Source organism: Triticum aestivum, chromosome 4D, assembly GCF_018294505.1.
Source record: "Triticum aestivum cultivar Chinese Spring chromosome 4D, IWGSC CS RefSeq v2.1, whole genome shotgun sequence".
Classification (NCBI taxonomy): domain Eukaryota; kingdom Viridiplantae; phylum Streptophyta; class Magnoliopsida; order Poales; family Poaceae; genus Triticum; species Triticum aestivum.
Genome location: NC_057805.1, coordinates 38758862 through 38778604, shown reverse-complemented (window position 1 = coordinate 38778604; position 19743 = coordinate 38758862).

The following is a 19743-nucleotide window of genomic DNA, read 5'->3' as shown; positions in this document are numbered from 1 at the left end:
CTTATTCTTCCAGTAGGGGTAGTCCGTCCCATCGAAGGTAGGACACCCAGCAGAGACCTTGATCATACCTGCGGTCGACATAACTAAAACTCCAGGCGGTTAAACCAAAATCACACAGAACAAGGGAGTACCTTGCTCTGATACCAATTGAAAGTGTGTTATATCGACTAGAGGGGGGTGAATAGGCGATTTTTATGAATTCTTCACTGAGGAATTTGCAGGTGAGGAAATTCCTTAGCGAAGAACTACTAGCAGCGGAATAAGTACTCAAAAGTAAACATAACAAAACACAAGCATGGTCATCATGATGAAATGAAGACAAGCACAGAGTACAGAAAGCGTAATCACAGGATAACACAGGATGAAGACAAACAGACTGAAGAAATTGAACTAAGGAAATTGAGAAAGTCTTCAGTCAAGGTCTTCAAACACAGATATGAACAAGTGCACAACACAGTTATGAGGAAATGAAAGAGCTGAGGAAATAGAACTAGTAGGCTTGGTGAAGACAATGATTTGGTAGACCAGTTCCAACTGCTGTCTCAATTGTACGTCTGGTTGGAGCGGCTATGTATTTAAACCTGAGGACACACAGTCCCGGACACACAGTCCTCACCGTATTCTCCTTGAGCTAAGGTCACACAGACCTCATGCAATCACTCATGGTAAGTCTTCAGGTGACTTCCAAACCTTCACAAACTCGGTCACTCGGCGATCCACAATTCCTCTTGGATGCTCTAGACCATGACGCCTAACCGTGTACGTCAGAGACGGTGCAAAACCAAGTACGCGTATGGCCAGTCGGTCAACGCACCTCCTCTTGGCATATCACTGACATGTGGGACCGGAGTGTGAGCAAACCGATCACAATTGATGGCAGAATGGCCAACCCGCCGTTCCTTGAGAGAGACGAGTGAGAACACACAGACGGGCTCGCACGGAGGCCAAGATATATTTGAGCATGGTTGATCGATATCATCATTACATGTTGGGCTGCCGTTTTCCGCCCTTCTCCGGAATAAATGTGTACTTTATCAGAGATTAAAAAAATAAGAGTACAGAGGCTCTACCATGCGGTTCTAGTAGTAGTACTACTCATACTACTAAACCTTGCGCTTGGCTCTTCGCCTCTTCGTGAAGTCGAACAATGATGGTACTCCGCATGTTTGGTACTATAGTGTATGCCTATGGCAATCTGACACCGAATGAACTGATGCATGTCCACCGCCGGGTGAGGGTACGTTGCATTACTCAAAAGGCGTAGCGAGCTTCACCTTGTCCTGCAAGCTTCTCCTCATTCTGCGAGTTGACGGGACACACCAACAAGTAGTGCTAGTCCATACTCCCTCCTTTCCGGTTAATATGGCTTAATCTTTTTTGCGGGTAAATGAGAGAGCTTTATTCATATATAAGCATTCTTAGGACGATCAGCCAAGACACTGGTCACTAGGAAGCGAGGTACCCCGCAAAAAAGAAGTAGGAAGCGAGGTGTTTCATCAAGCCAGCTCTCGGCCACATTCAAAGTGCAGCAAGCACGGTTCGCACAAAGATGCGCCGCAAGGTTTGCTGACCTGTTTACATGCTGAATAACAAAAAAGAGGAAATATTACCGAGCGCTCCTATTTGTAACAGGATATGAGCCAGAATTAAGTGAGAATTGCGGCGAGTGTTCCATGCAATCAACTTCCATTATCACATGCGAGAACCCTCGAAGAGAACCAAATGTGTTGAAGATTGCTTTATCACATTTTAAAAATATAATAAGAGTGCAGACGCTCCTCCATCCGGTTGCTAGTACTAGTATAGTACATACCTCTATAGACTATAGTAGTAGTACTAGTACTAGTAAACTTTGCGCTTGGCTGTTCACCTCTTCGGGAAGTGCAATAATAATAGTACTTTTATAGTGTATGCTTCTGGCAATCTGACACTGAATTAACTGTTGCACGTCCACCGCCTGAGCGAAGGAGAGCTTGCATTAGTTAAAAGTTTCTCCTTGTCCTGTGAGCCACCGCACGCAAGCTTCTCCCATCCTGCAAGCTTCTCCTCGTTCGGCAAGTTGACGGGACACAACAAAGTAATGCTAGTCCATACTGCCTCCTCTCCGGTTAATATGGCTTAATTTCAAATGAGATAAATACACTGTCTGTCACTGTATATTTGTAAAAATACGGTCAGTGGACTTCATAAAACGCTCATTGCGCTCAATATATACATTTTCCGGTGTTTATACGGTCACTAGCTCACCCTGGCTAAGTATGTGTGTGCATGCATGTGTAGGTTGAGCACTTGAGCGTGTCCGTGTGTGTTCCGTCGTGTGCTCGGACATGCATGCATTAGGGCGTCGCGCGTTCTTGCATCCATGTGTACGTGTGACTGTTGCATACACGTAGGGGGAGTACGTGTAGGGGCCACTAAAGGAGCAGTCAAATCACACAGTAAGTTAGTCGGAAGAAGCAACCATCATTTCACTCTTCAATGACACGTACGCAATATAAAATGGTTGATATGGAGAGAAAAATAAAACCACTATATATACACTAGCAGGAGCCTAAGCTACAAGCCTGCTTGCTTGGATTGCTCTCTTCACAAGCATAGAACGACGGTGGCCACACCGCTGGTCACATATCCGGCCTGATCCCGCAGCTGGGGGAAGGGAACAATGTTCTGCGTAGACGCGGTCGACATCGGCGAGGGAGAAAATCCACAGTCGGTGCGTCCCAATCGGGGGTCACCGCGGTATGGGCCGATGCCGCGTCCCAACCGCCCTTCTAGCTACAGCCCGACGTCCGTTTCGAAAATATTAGTGCATGTCAACAAAAATTATACTAGTATCGCTGTTCCGTTTCGAAAAAAAGCATATAAGCTGTTACTTCTTACCCAAAGGATCTTTATATCCAACAGACACAAAATATCCATTCGACTGTTCGAAATTACTTTCACTGCTGATCTGATGTCGAGGTAATTGCTGCATCGCCACCAAAACCCACCATCTCTTAAGCTAAAGTAGACCGAGCTAACCCCTATATTAGCATATTACTAAGATAAACAGAAGGCACTGTAGAATCATTTAGGACGTGAGCTTGTCAATCTGAATGTGGAGGGACACCAGCTTAGCCCCGGCCAGCAGCTTGGGCGGAACTGTGAAGAAGGTCAACTCCTGCACGGCGACGACGCCGGGATCCCTGCTGCTTGTCACCTCCATTTCCACCTTGACGGCGTCGGTCCTGCCTTTGGGCTCCCCCGGCGGGCCGTTCGCCCACAGCTTGGCCACGTAGTGCGGCAGTGGGGACGCCCCCGCTCTGATGCAGACGACCGACACGGCGATAGGCGCGCCGATGTCGAGCACGCCGCCGACCAAGAAAAACGCGGCCGTCCTCCTCCGCGAATAGCAAGAGCCGTGGCTCCGACAGTGGCACTTGCAGCTGGAGCGCCTTGCCGTACTGGATCCTATGCACGGGCATGGGATGCACGGTGCTGATGTGGTGGGAGAGCACCGGCGGCGGGCCTTCGTAGCCGCAGACGGGCACGGGGCATTTGCAGGGCGCGAGCGGACACACGCTCTGGTGATCGGCGAGCTTGTGGTAAGTGACGTAGAGCCCACAGCCTTCATGCGGGCACTCCACCCTCACCGAGGAGAGGACGGCGTCCACCGCCGTGTTCCGCACGTCGAAGCCACCGCCGCGCTCGCACTTCTGGCACTGCCGCTGGTTCCCGGGGCGCTCGACGCGGCAGTCCGCGCAAGCCAGGTGCCCTCCCTTGCACTGCACAAATCAATCGAACAACACATCAATCAAGAAACCTGCACCTTGCTCGATCAGCCGAACGGACGAGGTGTATTCGAACCTCATACACTGGAGGCTTCAAGGGGCGGAGGCACAAGGGGCAGTGGAGCAAGGTGAGGTCCATCGAGACCATAGAGAGCTCCATCGTCGGGTCCTGTTCCGTCTGCATGATCTCGCCCTCCTCGTGCACAACCATCTCTCGCTTTATTAGGGCCGGGGCATTACAAAGCTTTACCGTCACATATTCATACTACTTCAAGGTGCATTAAATCAACACATGCAAGTATCAAAAGGAGAGTCATGGCATGCATGCATGCGTTGTAATTAATGCATCGGTAAACGCAAATTATTGAAATATATCGAGTGTAGTGCTTTGATGTGTCGCGTCAACTCATACAATACCGAGAAGTTTGATTACTACAACGCCCTCTCGCCTTAACCGCACCTGCCTTTGGCTGCATGACAGGTGGGCCACCGACCTGTTGGGCCCACCTGTCATGGACGCAAAGGCAGGAGCAGTAAGTCAATGAAGCTGCGTCCCTCCCTCGCCCATGAGCGTGGTGGCTGGCAGGACTAGGAGAAGCTTTCGTTCGCTACACGCTCTCCCTCCCGTACGCGGTGGACATGCAGCAGTTCAATCGGTGTCAGATGGCCAGAAGCATACTGTAGTACTCCTCCACTGCAGTAGTACTCCCGAAGAGGCGAAGAGCCAAGCGCAGCCCGGACGCTCGTGTGGCAGTTTCATGTGTAGAGTAGTCTAGGATAGCGTGTACCGTGCCTGTAAGCTTAAAATCGTTGGGGTCGGCTCCATGCTATATTTTTTTTATTAAAATAATCTTCTGGCCCTACCTGTCATCCTGGTGATTCTAGTTTGCACGCTCATCTGGTCAAGACAGGAATATATATTTTAATTTGTGGTGGGGTAAATGTTAGAGGTTGCAGCAAATGGAGTATTGTACACTGCGGGTCTTTCAGCCAAGTTTAGAGGCAACCATGTGGGGCCAGTGCTATGATGTGTCGCGTCAACTCGTACAACGAGGAGAAGCTTGATTTTACTACTACACGCCTTCTCCCTCGCCCATGCGCGCGGTGGCTCGCAGACGAGGACAGGCTTTTGCTTATAGTACTACAACAAGCTATCCCTCCCGCTCGCGGTGGACGGACATGCAGCAGTGGATTCGATACTGTAGAAGCAGTAGTAGTAACATCATTGTTCGTCTTCTCGAAGAGGCGAAGAGCCAAGTGCAACCCGAACGTGGCAGTTGCGAACCTTGGAGCACGCATATAGCCAGGCTCTTGCATGAGACAAAATTGCTATGTGAGCCCACTATTGTAGTACTTGCTAGTATAGCCCTGTAAACCAGAAAGGAGTATTTGCCTTTCTAGAGATTTCAACAAGTGACTAGACTACACCGAGACGGAGTACATATGGAGCAAAATGAGTGAATCTACACCGTAAATAAATACGTAGTTCTCTCGTTTTCCTCTCGGCCTTGGTCGCGGTGCACAATATTGAGTATACTAGTACTATCATCTTGAAATTTACGAAGTCACCATAGGCACCTCGTCGTCGACGGGAACGTCTCCTGACACGCGATAGACGCGAGCGGCAGTCGCCTCCATAGGTGCTTGAATGCCAAGGAGGGAGAGGGTAGCGGTTCCCGAGACGTTGAACGGTCAATGATGCATCCTCAAATTACTCTACATGCAGAGGGAATTAATTGGAGAAGCAGAATAGAGCCAGCACGATGTGAATGCAACAGAGTTTGGATTCTCATATAAAGGCGCCCCACCACTCCAATCCATCTACTCCTTAGTCTCTGCGCAACACTGCTCACTCCAATCCAAGACCAAGTGACCAGAAGCCAGAAGCACCTATGGAGGCGATGGTCGCGAGCGGCAGTCGGCTGTGCCAAATCATCCAAGGCGCGGGCCTGCGGCCCCGCACCGCGCAGCGTTTCCAGACGGTGCTGGCGACCGCCGGCGTCGTAGCCCTCGCCGACGCTGGCTTCGCCTCTCGCATGGACGACATGATGGTCAACTCCATCCGCAAGTTCACCACCGTCAAGAAGCGTGTAGCGAAAGCTCCTACTAGTCCTGCCAGCCACCACGCTCATGCGCGAGGGAGGGACGCAGCTTCATTGACTTACTGCTCCTGCCTTTGCGTCTATGACAGGTGGGCCCAACAGGTGGTTGGCCCACCTGTCATGCAGCCAAAGGCAGGTGCAGTTAAGGCACCGGAGCTCAGTCCGCGAGGGAGAGGGCGTTGTAGTAATCAAACTTCTCGGTCTTGTACGAGTTGACGCGACACATCAAAGCACTGCACTCGATATAAGTCTTTTTACACATTTCAAATGGACTACTACATACGGATGTATGTAGACATATTTTGCTTCGTATGTAGTCACTTGTTGCAATCTCTAAAAAGACTTATATTTGGAAACGGAGGGAGTACAACGCATGCATGCATGCCGTGACTTCCCTTTTGATACTTGCATGTGTTGATTTGATGCACCTTGCCAAATTTTGACTATAAATTTAACTAACCAAATTTTCATGCATGTCACAAAAAATTACGGGGCTGTTTGGATTGTGACTATGTTTGTCTTATGTTGCCACATTATTTTTCCCACACTTGCCTAACTTGAGTTGCTCAAATTGTTAGACACACTTTGGCTTGCCTAAGGGAATCTTGCCACACTTTTTGTGTCTATGACATGTGGGGTTCACTGCTAATAAAAAAATTCTTGTCTTAGGTGTGGCTAATAAAAAAGACTTATATTTAGGAACGGAGGGAGTAGAAAATATAAATAATAATGCATGTTGGGGCAACCCACGTTTCCGATAATTTTAGCCGTGGGCTTGTTCACAATTTTTACGAGGGGGTGGTTGTTCATTTAATGGAGGGACTTGTACCAGACTTGAACGATACAAAGTGCGACCTGGCACACCGTAACACCACTTGGAACAAGCGGGTAGCTATCTCAAAAAACAATCAACAACTAAAAAAAGGCGACCTGGCACGTAGTACACAATTTTAAATGATTGTTTTGATGGAGTGAAAAAGGAAAACTACCCCACTACGTATATATAGGCCGGAGCCTCCGCGCTTGCTTGCTAGGGTTGCTCTATTCACACACTCTCATCCTCTCCAGATCTAAACAAGATAGGGGTGGTAACACTGTCTTTCTCCCTTCAAAAAACACTGTCTTTCTATCCTCACCGCTGGTTACAGATCCGGACGTATCCCCCTCCGCCGGTGAAGGGGAGGAGGGGCAGCGTTTAGGCCGTCGTCGACAGCGAGGGAGGAGACCCACTGCCGGCCGCACCGTTATCTCTGGCCGAGCGCCGGCGCGGGAGGTCCTCCGATCCCTTCGTCGTTGCCCTAGTGTGGGCGGATCCGGCCTCCCGCCGCCCACCTATCCACATCCCGACGACCTTCAGGTATATCTTCCTTCGAAACCGCCTTAGCTCTACTTCCCCAGCTCGCTACGTCGCTGCATGTGCATCATTTTCTACCTCTCAGCCCCTCTCGATCGGATGGTCCAACGTCACCTATTTTTTCTTCTATTGTTAGAGGTAAAGCTACTTCATGGAGTCGAATCTTGTACTTGGTTCAAACAAGAAATAAAGTGGGGGTGGGGGAATTTAGTATGTAGTACATCGGACTTGGTACAAACAGGAAGGAAAGGGGGTGAAAGTAGTACAGACTGGTCATCCAACCGGTCTCTTGGTCGAAAAGGGAAATATAGGGGTAACGCTGAACACAGTGGTATGACCAGGACTAGATTTGCTATCCACACATAGGAGTAGGTGGCTAGAGTGAACAAAAATGGGACCAACCCAGATATGTTTCTTGGATGTTTGTTTCTCGGGGCAACAAACTATGAATCACCACTTTATGCCCCTGTTTAGGTACATGGTGCTGGACTGCTGGTGCACCCACTGTCCCATGCCCTTATACCAAATATTTAGCTGTTCTTAATCTAATGCCCCTGGTAAAAATGAAGCCATGCCACTGTTATAAGCCATGACAAGTTTAGCCAAATGTTTTTGCCTGTAATTGTTTGAGACTCTAACTGTTTCCTCTGTAGCTTTTTGTGTAAACAGAGATATCCATTTCACCTGGTTGCTGTTGTGACCTTTTGGTGCACTGCACAAAACTCTTCTTAAAAGAAGTGACTTTTGTGCTGTTTAACTGGAATGTCAGAATGGAACAATTGGTTCATTTCGGTGGAACTGCACAAAGGGAGATCTGTGTTCCAATCCTCATCATCCATGTTGGCACCTTAACCTTCCTTTAGGTAAGAATGTTATTTAATGCATGTGTTCATCTCTATTTTGCGATTGCCATAAGAAAATAATGCGATTTTTTACTAGTACACTTGTACTCCCTCACTGACAAAACCAATTTTGAAATAGAAGGCCAATCATGTACTTGGTTTCACCAACTGGTGAGGAGAATGAGAAACAGAGCATGAAGAGGAAGAAGAAGAAGAATAAACAGTGCCAAGGCGATCTTGCTGAAGCCAGAGGCCTCAGCCGAGGCCATTCAAGGGCTCCGGCAACGACTACCTTACATGTGAGACGATCCACCAGGGAGCCCTTCCACTTCTGTTGTATCACTTAATTAATTAGGAGTACTTAAGTACCACTAATTTATTGCTGCCTAATTTTCCTGTCAGAGTTAAACAAATCTTTAGTAGCACCCTATGCTGAATCATGTACGTGTGTATGTTTGTCTATGGAGGTGAATCATGTGGTGGAGCAGGGAGGGAATATTATTAGTGTCATGACATAATAGTGCTATTGTTTTGCATGTCAATTTATTGCCATTGGTTCAATGAGGCAATGTTTTGCATATTGTCCATCATGAATTTGATGCTACTGTTAGAGTAATATGCTAATGTCTTTCTATCCTTTCTCACTAAGCTAATGAAGGTTTCACCTTGTTCCTACTTGTGCAAACAGGGATCATGTTGTGCCAATCATACATTTTAGTGGAACTACACAAGACAATACAATGAACTGTATCCCAGCCTGTGCTTTAATTCTGCTGGAAGTTCTTGATAATCTTTCGATATAATCTCAGCACTGGTAAACAAGAGTGATTTCAACCATACATTTGAAGTGCACAAAAATATATACTATTGAGTGATTCCAGTGAGTGCTTTATCATCTCTTATGGGACTACATGAATAAGCTTTTTTCCTCAGGTTGGTACGGGCCTAAGGCCTTCATCCATATTAGTTTGCTGTCATCTCTATTTGTATCGTGCTACTGTCATGAGAAACTCCTTTATCTTTGCACGTTAAAGTTTTGCAACCTATGATACATGGCAATGCTTTGAGTGTTGAGCTAATTGGCACTGATTAAATAAACTAATACCTCTCTTTAAGCAAGACTACTATGTTGCTAACTTTACCCATTAAGATAATGAGGGTGCTTCTATTTGTTAGTGTATGTTTCATCAACTAGTCCCACTATTACAGTAATCTCACTCTCTCAATATATGTGCCAACAGGGATGCTCGATTTTGGTGGAACTGCACAAAAACTTTGGGTGCTTCATTGCCTCGACAGCTTCCGTCCTTTCCTGTCAGTCGCTAATCTGGGCCTGCTTTCTTCCTTTGCTGTCAGTCGCTTCGCTTATCTCGGCTTCCAGTCAAAGGAAAAAGTAATTGATATGCTACCTCACACAGGTTGGTACTGGTCTTTATCCTGATTATTGTGCTTGTCATGTATTGGTAATTTGGTATTGTGCTACTGTTTGTCGATTTTATAAAGGAGTAACTTGGAGCCTGAACTCGCAGGCAAATCATTGCAATGGGTGATTTCAGTAGATCTGCACAAAAAGATCAGATGGACAGATACTTATGCTGCTGCTATGTACTCCAAAGTTCACTCAGACAAGCATCGATGTTGACAAGAAGTTCCTATATTCATTCGAGTATCAACCGGCGTCAACAAGTTGTCAAACTCCAAGTATTAGGAGAGTGAACGCTAAAAATATTGCTTGGCACATAGCCCAGAAAAACATAGTCCAGTCTTTGGTCCCAACTTGTGCCTTTTGGTTATCGGCAGATATGGTAGCGAACTATATGGCCTGGAGTCTAAAGATTCCAGACAAGTTGGTTGACGCGTATATTCATTTGGCACTTAATCAGTCTACACGCCAGGGATGCTCCATTTCATTTGAACTGCACAAAAAATTTGGGTGGTTCATCTTCTCAACCGCCTCCTTTCTCGTCTGCAATGTAGAATTTTGGCGAGCTACAGGACCAAGATGAGACAGTAAACTAGTTGGATGAAAGTAGTGGCCATGTTGTTCAAACCTCCCTCAGCACGAGGCCACTATTTGAGGATAAACCTACAAGCAAAGTTCAGATTGTCTGTCCTGCCTCTTATGTACTCGAAAGTTTACTCGTACAAGCATTAATTTTAGCAAGAAGTACCTCCGACTGAACACCATTTACCAGTCTGCAATGTAGAATTTTGGCGAGCTACAGGACCAAGATGAGCCAGTAAACTAGTTGGATGAAAGTAGTGGCCAAGTTGCTCAAACCTCCCTCGGCACGAGGCCACTATTTGAGGATAAACCTACAAGCAAAGTTCAGATTGTCTGTGCTGCCTCTTATGTACTCGAAAGGTTACTCGTACAAGCGTTAATTTTAGCAAGAAGTATCTCCAACTGAACACCATTTACCAGTCTGCAATGTAGAATTTTGGCGAGCTACAGGACCAAGATGAGCCAGTAAACTAGTTGGATGAAAGTAGTGGCCAAGTTGCTCAAACCTCCCTCGGCACGAGGCCACTATTTGAGGATAAACGTACAAGCAAAGTTCAGATTTTCTGTGCTGCCCCTTATGTACTCGAAAGGTTAATCGTGCAAGCATTAATTTCAGCAAGAAGTACCTCCGACTAAACACCATTTACCAGTCTGTACCCTAGGTAATTAAAGTTCGTCCATGGATCATATTGGCTATGATCTCAATCATTTGGATGCATAAACATACTGAACATGTGTATATCTGAATCTTTTTGTGAATTATCTATGAATATTGTTGTGTGATCTATCAATCATTTGGATCCATAGACATGCTGAACTTGTGTCTATATGAATCTTTTGAGTTGTTGATAGTGAATATTGGCTATGAATATGAACGTGTCCTGTGAACCTAAGTTTGATACGAATGTTTACCTTTTCTGTTGTGCTTGTGTGTGAACTTTTTAGTATGCCTACTGTGGGGTATGTGACGTGTGGGTGTCAAAGGCACACCTTCTTCCCGAGAAGAATTGCACCTGCTTTGTTAGGGTAGCAATGGCGCATCAGCTCTTTTTAATCTTTTTGCTCTGTCTTGCCCCCTCCCCCGCTCAACCCCTGTCGTAATGTTTACGGCCTCAAAACAAACATAGTACTGCGTTGTTTTTGGGGCTTGATGAAAAACCGAGTGCTGGTTTCTGTAGGTTGGCCCGCCCAGCAAATGGGCTGCTGGTCCACCACGGACTGGGAGGCTAAAAATACAAGTTGTATGGTGCAGAGGCAAGTAAAAAAACGCCATCGAGAGCCATCCACAGAAGAAGAAAAATCACTCCTGATGTGCTTCTTCGGTCGTGCCGCCGGCCCCCTCTATAATCCAGTTCGCTCGGGGATCTGGTATCATTTTTTTCCAGAGGGCGAACAAGTATCAGCTAGGACTAGGTTTTGTATTTTAACATGTGTAGCCAACGACATACGGTGACAGTGGTTTCAACTTATTTTTTGAGGTTCATACCTGCCTATGGGCTTTTTCTTAAAGATCGGCTGCCCAATGTATTTTTTAACCACATTATATATATTTATATTATTACTATTATCGTATATTTTATAGAGACTTATATACATTATAAAAACATCCCACGTGTTATTAACTTATAAAAGTAAATGTTTAACAGAAGTTGGCAAGGAAAATCCTGGTGATTGCGTACAAAAGCTTGCGAAGATTTTAAGGACCAATGTAATAATAATGCACACATTTTTATTTTGAGCAATAACTCGCTAATTTGTTAATTATGTATATAAAAAATGTGCCTCTCCACTTTATTTTTTATAGTAATTGCTCCTTCTAACATAACATTATATATATAACGAGCCCAGCCAATTCGTGTATTTGAAGGAAGTGCAAATGGGCTGGGATTTCTTAGATAATATAAATGGGCCGCATTGACGCGAAATTATCTGTTCACCCAGCCCAGCAAATGGACTGTACATTCTAGAAAATATGGATTAAATATATGCCACATTTTTGCAGGCTGACATGTGGGCCAATAGGTTGAAGCCTACGCAGGGCGCTGTCAACTTGGTCGGCATGCACCTTCAATCTCGCGTCTTCTTCCTCCAGCGTCGCCGGGACCGCCTGGTCTGGCCTCTGACGGCTAGCGGCTCTGCTTAGCACGCATCGCTGTGAAGCGCTACCCCACGGCCGGCCAGGCTATCCCTCCACCCCTCCACACCTCCTGTTATTCTCCACCGACTGCAGCCCCACGCCGCACCAGAACCAGTTATAACCCTTCTCCTCCACTCAATCTGCGACTCCACTGCCGCGTCTTCCCATCTCTGAGTCGTTCCCGTCCGGGGCCTCACCGTCGTCCACCGCCTCGCTGCGCTCGGTGCGGCGTGGTCAACAAACGAGAGTCATCGGAAGAGGACTGTACGTGGAGAGCCTGACGGCTGGGACCCACGAGGTCCATGGTCGCACGCAAGGAAAGTTCCTCCTTATTAAGCTGCAAAAATGTTTCCTCCACCTGACAGCTGGGACCCACCGGCTGTATCTTCGCACGGAAGGAAGTGCCTCCTTGTTATGCGAAAGAAAATTATTCCTCCCGTTGACAGCTGGGACCCGTCAGATTTGGTGGCTGAATTGTGGGCCTACTAAGCGGACGTGTACGCGGGGCTTTGTCAACTTAATCAACAAATGATTCTAGCAGCTGGACCGTTGGATGTTAACCCCACATCCGTGCTCCTTCTTCGACCTCTGTTCTTGCTCCTGTCTCCCGTGGGCGGCACCGCGGCTGTGCTGCCGCGCACCCGAACCAGTCAAGTTTCCCACTCCTCTCCATCTGCGACTCCACTGCCCCGTCTTCCCCATCTCCGGGTCATTCTAGTCTGGGGCCTCGCCGTCGTCCACCGGCCTTTGGTGTGCTCGGCACGGTGTGGTCAATGTGGTCAACAACCGAGAGTCATCAGAAGATGACTGTACGTGAGAGGCTGACAGTGGGGACGCACCACGCCCATGGACGCATGCATGCAACGGAACGCGGCGTGGTCAACGTGGTCAAGGAATGACTTCCATCGGAAGTGTACTGTACGTGGAGAGGCTGACAGCTGGGTCCACAGCCGCAGCAAGGAAGTGCCTCCTTATTACACGGAAAATAATGATTCCTCCACCTAACAGTAGGGACCCACCGGACGGGTCACCGTATTTCGCGAAAAAACGTTCCCCCCGCTGTCAGCTCGGACCCACCGGAAGTGCCTCCTTATTACGCACACAAAAATGAATACTCCCCCTGCTAGTTGGGACCCACCTCGGTGGGTGGTTGACTTGTGGGCCTACTAAGTTGACGGGGACGGAGTGCTTTGTCAACTTAGTCAATATGAACGATTCTAGCTCCAGTGACCGTACGATGTCCATCCAACGGCCGTAGTGCTTCTTCAACCTCTGGTCTTCTTGCTCTAGTCGCCCAAAGCAGCGCCGGTCGTGCCGCATGCTCCTGCCTCCCGTGGCCAGCTGTGCTGGCGCGGACGCCTCACCGCCCCTACTATTCCCACCGCTGGCCAGGCCCTGCGGCGACGGTAGCCTCACACCGTAGCCGAACCAGCGAACCCTCGTACTCCTCTCCGCGCGGGCTTCCACTGCCGCGTCTTCCCCGGCTCCGCGTCGTCCCCTTCCTAGGCCTCGCCGTCGTCCACCGCCCTGGTGCTCTCGGCGCGGCGTGGTCAACGTGGTCAAGGAACGACTTCCATCGGAAGAGTACTATACGTGGAGAGGCTGACAGCTGGGTCCACGGCTGCAGCAAGGAAGTGCCTCCTTATTACGCGCAAAATAATTATTCCTCCACCTGACAGCGGGGACCCACCGGACGGGCCACCGCATTTCGTGAAAAAAACGTTTCCCTTTGACTGTTGGGACCCACCAGCTACATCTTCGCATGCAAGGAAGTGCGTCCGGGCAAAAAAAATGATTCGCCCCCCTGACTGCTGGGACCCACCAGCTACATCTTCGTACGCAAGGAAGTGCCTGACAGTCAAGACCACCTGGTCGAAGCATATGTAGCGTTGTCATTCTGGTCACGAATGTGTACGTACATACTGATCGATGTAGAAGCGCGCACGTATCGTAGCAGAGGCGCGCACGTAGCATGTACACATACGTACATCGGCCAGTGTGCAAGAAAGAAAATACGGCCACGTACGTACATACGGGCAGGGTCTCGAACGCCTACTCGCGCATACGTACGGCCAGGGCTCATGTACATGGCTGGGTCAGAACGGAGAAACTACGTCGTCGTCGTGTTCATGGGGAGCCAACCGGCTGGGGCGGAACAGAATGCATCATCTGTTCATCGGGAGGGCTTGGACGGAATAGCCGATGGAAACGAGGCCTGGCGTACCGCAGAACGGAGGAAACGGCCTTGTGTTCGACCGACCATGCTCGAAACGGGATCCTGTTCATCGGGAGGGGTCTGGCGTACCGCAAAACAAAGGAAACGGACCTCCTACAGTCGAAACGGGGGTCCTGTTGATCGGGAGGGATGTGGCATACCGCAAAACGGAGGAAACGGACATGTGTTGGAGTGCTACGGTCGAAATGGGGGTCCTGTTCATCGGGAGGGGTGTGGCGTACTGCAAAACGGGACTCCACGAGATACTGTTCATCTCCACCGTCGACCCCCTCCAGCCTCGACGGGCTACTGTTCATCCACCGTCGACCTCCTCCAGCCTTCCCCAGCGATTGTTCATCCATGGGCTCCTGTTCATCTAGCCTCCACCGCGTCCTACTCCACCGGCTACTGTTCAACCAGCCCTCTCCACGGGCTCCTTTTCAACCACCCCTCCACGAGCTACTGTCCATCCAGCCCTCCACCGTCTACTGTTCATCCTGCCCTCCATGGAGTGGTCCTGTTCATCCAGCCCTCCACGGGGTCCTATTCATCCAGCCCCAACCGGCTCGATCGATCGGGGTCCTGTTCATCCAGAGGCAACACCACGGGGTCCTGTTCATCCACTGTCAGGACCCCGATTCCAAGTCACGTCGATCTACCCGGTAACACCTCATATCACTTTGCGGCCTCACGCACGGTATTCCCACGGGTGTCGCCTTACCATGGCCCGGGACCGTTTGCGCCTTTTGGCTCACGTATATGATAGTGTCGCTAGCATCCATATGACAGAGAACCTGGGCCGACATGACTAGTCGTGAACCCAAAGTGGCACTAACTTACGGGGACAGGCATACATGAATCAACATCGAGCATGTCGGTCAGCAGCATGCGAATCCGGGCTGTAGCACTGGGCTAACAGGACTCCGGTGAACTGGGCTGTAGCAGACTAGGCAGGACTCCGGATGTCACCGCGTGACATTTCCCCGAAGGGACAGACACAGGAACGAAGTGAATCACATGCCGGCCAGTCAAGTGTTCCGGAGCAGTAGTGCTGGGCTAGCAGGACTCCGGTGAGAACGAGGCCTACATGGCGCAAACTAGGCGGGGAAGAGAGGGGTTCGGAGAGGGAGCTCACAGCGAGTGCAGCGGTGGCTTCGGCGAGCTCGGGGAGGCAACAGAGCGGGCGCATGGTCGCCGGCGATCTCGGTGGACCGAGGTTGAAGGAGACGGTGATGGCGGCGTTCCAGAGCTTCCGGCGTCGCTTGGCTCGGTGCAGAAGACGGGGACGTCGAGGCGGAGCTCTCGGGCACGTCAAAGGGGCGAGGAGGAGGCGGTGGTCGTGGCAACGACTAGTGGCGGCGACGGTTGCGCTCGGGTGATGCGAGGGAGAGAGCCAGAGAAGGGAGAGAGGCACGGGGAGAGCGAGAGAGCGGTCGCGGGGCTGCGTGGCGCTCATAGGCGCGTCGGGGTAGCGGCGGGAAGCAGGAGGTGGCTCGGGTGTGTGCCGGCGCGCGGCGGCCACGCGCCTCTCGTCCTTCTGGCGAGAGGTTGGTGGTGACTGGCACGGCCAGTGGGCCGGGCCAGCTATGCCTAGTTTGGCTGCAGGTAAGGCCAGGTGGGTCTCTCTCTCTCTCTTCTTTTATTTGTTTCTGTTTTCTATTATTCTGTAACTTTAGGGATTTATTAAAAATACCTAGACATTCCCAAAAATCATGAAACTACCCACGGCTACTATTTAGAGTATATCCAACAGCAAACATTTTAGTTTACGATTATTTGGACATTTAAAATATTTTATAGCATTTTAATGTCCAAATGCAAATAACATATGATAAATCCAGTGACCTTATAATGTCCTAGAAAAGTGTGCACCATTTTTGTCAGAGGTTCTAGACCAAGGCAAAGATGATGAACATTTTAGAAGGGCATTTCAGGTTCATTGAAAAAGATTTTAGTAAACCCTAGTTGGATTGAGGGGGTGCTGGGGGTTTCTGTCATCCCCATTTCAACTTTCTGTGAAAAGTAAACATGATGCAGTCACTCTAATGCATGCACTGACTAGGGTTGTGACAACTCACCCCCACTAAACAAGAATCTCATCTCGAGATTCAAGACGTGAGGTAAGAAGACAGAGGGGACACAAGCTAACATAATCTTCACGATCCAGGTTGCACTTCATAAGAATGTTGATATGATCACCATCTTTGTCTCGATGTCTTGCTTTGAGAACTCCAGCCAACATGACAATGAGAGGAAAAGGAAACTCTTGAAGGATCAATCTTCTTGAAGATCGAACAACTCAGGATCAACTCACGGAATGGGACATGGCAACATCTCTCGAGCTGAGACACGAAGCACACATCTAGAGGGATGGAGTGGAACAGATGACGACGGTTCACTAGGTAGACAACAATTCCACACCTAAGAGGGTGGTGAACGGTTGTCAACGCAGCGAGGATTTGAGTTGCCATGATACCATAACGAGACACCCTAGAGAAGGATGACTCGTAGAATTATCCCTTAAGTGGCAAAAAGAATTAATTTTGATTCAGAGATCAATGAAATTCTCTATACCAGCCTAGGGCAAATCTCGAGCAATCGTTTGAAGGAGTTTGAAAGAATGACATACCCTGACTAGAATGGATGATGTGGACTACCTTGTTGAAGACAACGTAATGGATGATCTCTACTTATCATCGGAAATGGATGGAACCCATGGTGGGATGGCACAACGGCGGTGCAAGATGGGAATAAAAGGCAAATGCTGGGAATGATTCTAGTAATTGGGGAGAAATCCAACAGTAGAGAGTGAGCCCACTGTTTGGAAAGGTTATAACATAACCGAGGAAACTGAGAGCACAAGGATCCCTAAGGAGCAACTTCTAGAATAAGTTGCACGAAATCCTCATGGAGAAGATAGTCAAATAGCTCAATCAAGATACTACAATGATAGATCTTCCGGGTAGGTGTGTCGGCCAGAACATCAACCTTGTCGGGGCCAATATCATAGGTCTTGGAAAAGTTCCGACCATCGTATCTGCCTGAGATTCATATCTGGTTGGTAACATGATATTTTAGACAACATGTCTGGAAAAGAAAGTTTGCAACACAAACTGAAGAGATGACGTTGCGAGATTCTCGGGAAATGAACTACGGTAGCATGCTCCAAAACATGAGCTGGTTCTGCTAAACACATGTGAACACGCTGTTCCAGACAAGCATGACCACATGGTAGTCTTACAACAAAACACTACCGAGTTCTGGTTGGGAACCATCATCGAGGTTATCGAAGCCCTTGCATAAGTCTGGATCCTAAGAAGGAACTTCTTCTCCTTGAACAAATCAATCAGTGGCTTGGTGTGCAAGGAAACACATATAGAATGGAGGCGGCCAACCTATCAAACCAGAGAGTCTTCGAACATATGCGTGACTAACTTGGGATGATTCCAGAGGAAGCAAAACAAGCTTTGTCGAATTCACGGCGGCAACTTACATCAAATGCACGTGAATTAGAGGAAGTCACTCCTTTCATCCAAACGTATACCTCATGAGCGGAACATGAAGGCAATGCTTACAAAGTATCCAATGCTAGCTTTAATATTCAACACGAGTCATGGAGAAGATAAGAATGTTGCGGATGGGCTCAACAACAATTTATCAAAATTCCAATGGACAATTTATCAAAGCCAACGAGAAACACCAGAATTCAAATTTCCATTAAAGAGGGGCAAGCCAACTACGGAAAGCAAACGAACAGTCACATCCGGCACCTAGTCTGGTCTTTTCACTAGCGCGGAGCTAATTGTTGAAACTAGGACGTGGGAGGGAGCCCCCGAGGCCCGAGGGTGGCACTCCGGAGACTCTGGGGTGTGTACAACCCCACTCATTATTACGTGAGAGTGTCACGGGCGGAGACCTTCACAGGCACCGGGCCTTGCTTCATGGGTAGAACTTCCGGAGGTGCTGAATGTTCCAGGCGTTCTTGATGGAGATACCGTCCTGCGTCTCTAGGCGCACAGCGCCAGGCTTGGAGACGTGGGCAATCCTAAACGGGCCCTCCCACATGGGTGAGAGCTTATGCAGCCCTTCCCTAGAGAGCACCTGCCTTAGAACGAGATCGCCCGCCTCGAGCGTCCTAGTGCGGACGCTCCAGCAGTGATACCGTCGCAGCTCCTGCTGGTACCTTGCCTCCCGGAGCGACACTTGGCGGCGGCGCTCCTCCCCCAGCACGAGGTCCATCCCCCGCATGGCGTCCTGGTGTGCTTCATCGAACGCCAGGACCCGCACGGAGCGATGCTTGACCTCATGAGGGAGGACTGCTTCAGCTCTGTAGACGAGGAAGAATGGGGTCACACCTGTTGGTTTGGTGGCGGTGGTGTGGATGGACCATAGCACGGACTGGAGCTCGTCGTGCCATGCCCTACCGCAGGCCTCGAGCTTTTTCTTGAAGGTTCTGGTCTTGAGGCCTCTCAGGACCTCCGCGTTGGCGCGCTTGGCCTGGCCATTGCTCCTGGGGTGTGCTACTGAGGCGTAGCATATCTGCGTTCCAAGGTTAGCACAATATGTCTTGAAGAGATTGCTAGTGAACTGTGAGCCATTGTCGGTGATGATGCGGTTAGGGACCCCAAACCGGCTCACGAGGCCCTTGATGAACTTAACTGCGGACCCGGCTGGGATGGTGCGGATAGCCTCCACCTCCGCCCATTTGGTGAACTTGTCGATGGCGACGTAGAGGTAGCGGTAGCCCCCAGGCGCTCGAGGGAATGAACCTAGGATATCCAGCCCCCAGACCGCGAACGGCCATGAGAGCGGGATAGTCTGAAGGCCCTGAGCTGGCTGGTGGATCTCCTTGGCGTGGAATTGGCAGGCCTCACAGGATTTCACTAGCTCGGTTGCATCGTTGAGTGCCGTGGGCTAGTAGAACCCTCTGCGGAACGCCTTGCCAACCAGGGTGCGCGATGACGAGTGGTGCCCACAATCTCCGCCGTGTATGTCAGCTAACAGCTCGCCACCTTGCTTCCTGGAGATGCAACGTAAGGAAACATCATTCGACCGTTTTCTGTGGAGCTCACCATCTTGGATGCAGTATGCCGTGGCTTGCCGGGCCACACGCTCCGCATCCTCCTCCTTCTCTGGCAGCGTCCCCCGCGCCAAGTATGCCCTGAACTCTTCGGTCCAGCACCCCTCCTGGGGCTCGAGCGCCAGGATTAGGCGAGCCCCTGAAGTCGGGCCACAGGCGGGGGCCCTGAGGTTGGTGGTGCGGGATCTCCTCCTGAGGCGGTACGAGTTTGGTGGTAGGGGGAGCCACTGAGGGCTTG